Raw genomic sequence first — 6460 nt, forward strand, 5'->3', positions numbered from 1 at the left:
CTTGATGGCTATGGAATATCTTTCCCGACCAACAGCCTGTTGGGCCTACCATGGGCCTTTCCCGACCAACAGTCTGTTGGGGCAGCCACGGGCCTTTCCCGACCGACTATTGGATAGGGCATTCTTTCCCATCCAACAGTCTGTTGGGCCTAGCATTAGGCTTTCCCAACCGACTATCAGACGGGGTTTGTTTTGCCAACCAACAATCAGATGGGGTTTTCTTTTGCCGAAAAACAGTTCATCAACATTTGTTTAGCCAACCACAACTTCAATTAATGTATGGTACTGATTGTCACATACATATAGTTCATGTGCTCTAAGCATAATCAACCAAACACCAAACGTCAAGCTCACATCGGGAGCACCAAACTTTTTTTATTTCATTAACTAATTGGCACATACATACACTTCAATCTGTTCTAAACAAAACCACTGAGACACCATACATCAGGTTTACAAAAGGACAGCCAAAAGATGCAACTATGAGACATTAGTTGTACAAAATGAAAGCTAAAACATCTAGTTGACGTGGATCGTTGGCTTCATGGTTCCCTGTGAGTGTAGTCCTTCTGTTTGCTTCCTGCAAAAGTTAGCCAATTCTCAATTATAATACACTATTAGGAACTATACTACAGCACCAAACTGCCAAATATACAGGATCATCGCATTCTCAAAAATATAAATATTAATAAATACAGAGAATTCAATAATCATGTGTTAACACTAATGTTGATCCTCGGTTGAGATTGTTAGCACTAATCTCAATATTTTGTATCCGCGTACTTACTTTGCTTTCGTTATGCATGTAACATAGATGGTCTAGGAGTATCTAGTTGTCGAAGCTTAAATCGAGTGGGCGGAGGAGGCGAGATACCGGGCTGTCGTGCGATGCGGTGCGCATGGTGAGATGCTGATGGCGGCGTGAAGCCGCGGTGCTGTGCGATGCAGCACGCCGTGTGAAGCGGCAAGGCGCTTGACGACTGGAATGGCTGGACAAATATCGGCTAGAGGAGAATAGGCAAGTTAGTTAGTTTGTTAGCTGCATGGCTGCTGACCAGGTGTGTGGCCGTTGAGTGGAGCTGCGCAAGTGGACATGCATGCATGTAGGGATTACCAAGTGCATGAGTTAGTTGTGTGAGTGGGCGTGAGTTAGTGCCTAGACGTGATGTTAGTGGCCGGATATGGCGCCTGAGTGGTGCGTGAAGGTCAGCTTCCTATATATATATAAGTTACAATGAAAAAAGAGAAAAGAGGCTGAGAGGGCTCGAGGAAAAGGCAAGGCAAAGCTAGTTTCCTCCATGGTGAAGTGTGTGTTTTCTGCCCTGGTGTGTGTGTCCTTGTGTTATTGAGAGAAGATAGGAACCACAAGAGAGATGTGAGAGGAAGAAGAGGTGCTGCGGGAGGCAGCGCCAACAGAGATCACCCCAGCCAGCCCACCATCTCCATAAGGAGTTGATAGGTCAGCAAAGGCGTTTGTTTCTTCTCTTTAAAAATAAGATAAATTACTCTATTGGCATAGGCAAAAAAATTGGAGTGCGCATGATCTTGAGGTAGCAGAAGAGTTTAAAGCATCTATTTGTGTTTATACAATTAGTTCTGTATTATATAAATAATTGATTCTTCTGCATTTGTATTATTGTCAGCATCTCATTCTGAACAGACTACAATTTGTGAAACCATTCTCATTGCAAAATTGCCAAAAACTAATAAGAAAACACAACCTTCTTTTTAAAGGGACCTGCTTATCCACTAACTACAGTTACCTGGATAATTTTAGCATTCAAATTTGTAGCATTACCAAGCTTGGGTTGAATAAATAATTTTATATCAATTTAATTCAAAAGGATCAATCTAAAATAGTATGCATATTAAGAAGCTACATCAGTTTGCGATGAACATCATTCCTATCCGCAGCAAGAGTTTTCAATGTGCACAAACCTTGACAAATGATGTCCGGCTTGCCGCTCGCCAGACCAGGATGTGCGCCACTCAAAATTCCTGAACAATAGTGGTTGCTAATCAATCGAAACAGGAGAAACAAGGATTCAGGCTAACGAGCTGAAGCAGGATAAAAGATGCACCAAAACAAGCTAGAAACGATGTAAACACGTCAGCGTGCATCCTTACGAAAGGGGCACGTAGGAAGATCTCTTTATAATATGTTATGCATGTATGGATAATCATCATTCAAGTAGAGCCAACATTACACTTCTGCAACTTCTACAGCAATAATGACATTATATATTACATCACCTCTATGAAATTTACTGCTGCTGAGCAAAAAAGGATTACATAATACATTTGATAGTGAGAGATTTCTTTTTACCAAAACGAATAAGAGAAAAGAATGGCGCTGAACTAAACAAAGGGCAGTGACCATAAGTTGAGTAATATTGTTAAACACGACAATCAACAAAACTCATTGGAATAAGATTTAAATTACATGGTCTAATAAGATCTCCTTATCTCGATGAATCTCAAACTAGGATTTCGATATCTCAGTAAATCTTAGATTCAGAGTTTCTAAAAGCTGCAATAATGCTTTACAAATTAGAGCTTACCTAAAAGTAAAGAATATCTTGCCCAGAAGCCGAGGTAGGGACTCATTGAGTATGAGTATGACTATAAACTGCAAACTGTACGCTAGCTCTAATCTTGGTTGAAAGTAGCCAATTCTGAAGGCATCAGACTGTCAGCACCTGCAACATCTCAAGTATATGAATACCATTTTTGCGAAAATCATGTACTAACATTAAACATCAATGTTGAATTTACACAACCATACTGTCAGCAACAAAGGCATGAATGAAACAAAAAGAATGTGGCCTATCTAATAATAGTAGGAAGAGCAACATAAATCCATATTCTCCTTGCAATGTGGCTTATCTAATAAAAATACGAAGAGCGAAATAAATCTATGTTCTCCCAGCATTCTATGGTGCATGTTTTGCCTTGTTTGTGATCAGAAGAATATGGAGGCTACTGTGAAAGTCAAGCTGTGCCTAACAAATCAACATTCCAAGTTTCAGGCAGGATATGAACCAAGAAAATACTGATTTTCTATACATACATCACACTCGTGGTGATTTTCGCGAAGAGGTGCAAGCTGTTGGCAGCGTCGAATGGCTTGGGCTCCGAGTCCAGCACCGCTGCGGCAGCCTCCCACTCCGTCTAAGTGTATGGGATGCAAAGAAGAATCCTGGGAAAATATGGGATACATGAACTATTCTGGAAGTTACAGAACTACTGAATCAAATTTAAAGAGAAAATAAAACTGTAAAATCTATAGAAGCATGACTGTATAAATACAAACTGCTAGATATGTATTTTATCTTCATTCCAGAAAAACTGAACTAAGTTTAATATAGTCTTATGTTTGCCAGAATTCTACAATGCTTAAATAAAAGTCTGAAACATTAGTATGATTATTTGGACCTTTTGTGGAACCTGAAGCTAGTTCTCAGGGTTGTCCCTCGTCTCAAAGCACATATATGTGGATACATTTTTCTATATATATAAAGTAATGATTTTTCATATGATGAATACCCTTGTATTGACCATCAGGCACACATAGCATAATATAGTCTGGCAAGGGTTTAAACATCACAAACTACAACTCACAAGCTCCAAAGTTCACAAATCAATCACAACCAGTTCATAAAACAGTAGCTAATTAAGGTTTCCTGCAACACTACTGAAAGGAATACCTGTAGCATAGATTTTTCTTTTCAGTAATAGCATCAAGCTTGTTCTTCTCAAGTTCTCATATCCAGAAATCACACGAGATGTACCTCTTAGACTGCATTTCCGGCTACCCCATTAGCAGATAGAGCCCCTGTTTTTGATGCTCTGCTTGTTGCTTGAGCTCGAGCTCACATCCAAAACGCTGCTTGCTGGATAGAAGTACTATTCCAAGTCATGGCTGATCTGAACGGAAAAGGGAAAAGCAAATAAATCAACTAACGGCAGCACCGATTGGGGACGGGCGGAGAGGGGGAGGAGAGTAAAAAGAACATTCACCACCGGCGGGAGGGGAATCACCAGCAGTCAACGACCAGATCCTTCTTCGAACGAACCGGCGAGCGCAGATGGGAGGAAGCCCATGGCATGGCCACGGTGGTGGCGGTCCCTGGGTGACGACTGATGAGAGGGGGCGCGAGTGCTCTCTCTCGCAGGTGACCCACCTCTCCCTCCCTCCCTCCCTCCCTCTCTCAGCCCTGGATCTGAGAGGGATGGCGGCGTCCACCATCGCGCCTTGGCCTCTCCCCGAACTGCAGCGAAGGGTTAGTAGTGTTCGGGGCCTAAGCAGTGGGGGTGCAGGAGGATGAAGGAGACAGGTGACGGCGTGCTAGAGACGGCGGGGGTCGGCGGCGTGCGGGCGGCGGCGGAGGGAGCGCGTGAGAGGATTTAGGTTTGGGGGATTTGGAATTGGTCGTGGCACTTGTCGAAGGCCGAATGAAAAAATAGGATGGAGGCTTGGCGCTAAGTTTTTGGCCCGCGCGCGCAAAGACGGGCCGGCCCAATTGGCAATGAATAGTCGGTCGGCATTAATCCCCGACCAACAGTCTGATGAAGATATAAGCTTTTCCGACCGATTGTCCAACGTGAAACATCCAAGTATTGCCGACAGACAGTTGGACACAATACATCAGTATTACCGACCAACAGTTAGATAGAAGTTTTCCCGACCAACAGTCTGTTGGCAAAATTGACTTTTCCCGACACACATCGGTAGGCAAATCTAGTGCGTGGTGTAGTGACATTGCCAAGCGTTTACTCTTATCTACTTACATGCTTCAAGTCAAGTATAGTAACAAGAACAAGAAAGATTCTTCCTCTAGCAGTAACAATAATCATGCTAAATCCAATGTTGTTGCTTCTAGTAGTTCTCTTGATTCCACTAATGATTCTCTTAGCCAAGTTACACTTGAGCAAGCAAATAGCCTATTGAAGGGAATTATAGAGAAAGGTGTTTACAAGAGCCTTACCGGGAGTAAGCAATTCGAGGAAATTGCACGCAAGCAAGGAAGGCACCGAAAGAACCAAGGTGTTGGTTTTGAACAAAAGTTCAATGCCAATGGAGTTGAGTGGGAAGAAGATCAATACCCCAAGATGAAGTTTGTTCCTCAACAAGAGAAGTATGGTCCTACTTCTTTCAAAGGAACACAAGCTCAAAATGATCTTCCACCACAAGACCACAAGCAAAAAGGCAAGGACAAGATTCAAGAGGAGATTGATGCATTTGAAGAAGCTCCTAAGGCCTTGGTCAAGTGGGTTCCCAATACTACATCAAGTTCTACTTCATCAAGTTCGACTACAACTCAAAGGATTCCCATCAAGATGATGTGGATCCCGAAGAAGAAGAACTAGAGAGTTCTTGAGGGTGACTCTGCCAACATATTTCACTCTTATCATTTTGGCGAGGACACGTGCAATCAACTTCCACATCTTGCACTAGTTCAAGGAGTCACAAACCCTCTTGTTGGTAAGACAAGGGACAAGGTAACCTAATGCTTTCATGGACATCATCTTGCATATGCATCACTCTATGTCTATGGATATCCTTATTTGTTCCTTGTGGGACTAACCCGTGTAGGTATTGAAAGTGCAACTCACTCCAACGGATTGCTCCAAATCATCTACATCAACATTGAGCATCCACATCTTCAACATCTACATGAAGTCATCATCGACAAAACCCAAGGTTAGTTCATCCCTCTTAGGGGGGATCTCACATCTACGGGGAGCTTTACTCTAAGAATTGAGCTAAAGCAACTACAATGGTGTGAACACAACAATGCTTTATGTAAAAGTGGTAACCCCACTTGTGCTTAAATGATGAGTATGACCTATGATTAAATGTTCTCATTTGACTCCTAAGTCAATATACTCATATATATATATATATATGACCTAGTCATCGCCAATTGCTTGATAGATGCTAGTATTGCATGTGCATGCTTTGTCACATATTTCATTTGCCATTTTATTGTGTGAGCATGCTGGTTGCATATTTTACTCATCCGAGGACATCCACTTGTTGTTTTGATTGTTTGGTTTCTCTTTCTTTTGCCAAGTGGATGGACAAGAATACCTAAGAACCTTCTCTAGCTATCTATGCTTTTCTTGTCTCAAACTCTATTAGTGAGGAGCAATCGGAGTCCCCGATTCGTCATAGACTTAAACTTCCAAAACCTCTTTGTGCATTTCGGTCTGACCGATTCATCCATTTCGGTCATACCGAGATCACTAAGTTGATCTAGGTTTTCAATCTCGGTGCAACCGATTTGAACTTTTGGATCACACCGAGTTGCAGTAACTGCTTGCAGTAATGCATCTCGGTGCCACCGAGTTGTTCCACTCAGTCACGTTGACAGGGTCAGGCTATATATACCCTCGGGCCAAAATTTGGAAACTTTTCTGAAACCCTTCGCCCGCACACAGCCTGCTCTACCTCTTC

General features: G+C 42.4%; 1 long non-coding RNA gene across 5 annotated transcripts; it reads right to left on the reverse strand.

Moving 5' to 3' along the window:
• Positions 1-344: 344 nt before the first annotated feature.
• On the reverse strand, positions 345-4427 carry LOC119363084. 5 transcript variants are annotated; one of them, XR_005173751.1, is made up of 6 exons: positions 4042-4427; positions 3708-3927; positions 3071-3199; positions 2562-2699; positions 1939-1998; positions 345-580 (listed from the first exon to the last, which is right to left on the reverse strand). It is a non-coding gene; the product is annotated as an uncharacterized LOC119363084 (long non-coding RNA). The 5 variants fall into 5 exon arrangements; XR_005173753.1 differs by having other exon boundaries at positions 3708-3893; positions 4021-4427; XR_005173752.1 differs by having other exon boundaries at positions 3708-3922; positions 4021-4427.
• Positions 4428-6460: the final 2033 nt, after the last annotated feature.

This window comes from Triticum dicoccoides, chromosome 2B (genome assembly GCF_002162155.2).
Source record: "Triticum dicoccoides isolate Atlit2015 ecotype Zavitan chromosome 2B, WEW_v2.0, whole genome shotgun sequence".
Lineage (NCBI taxonomy): Eukaryota > Viridiplantae > Streptophyta > Magnoliopsida > Poales > Poaceae > Triticum > Triticum dicoccoides.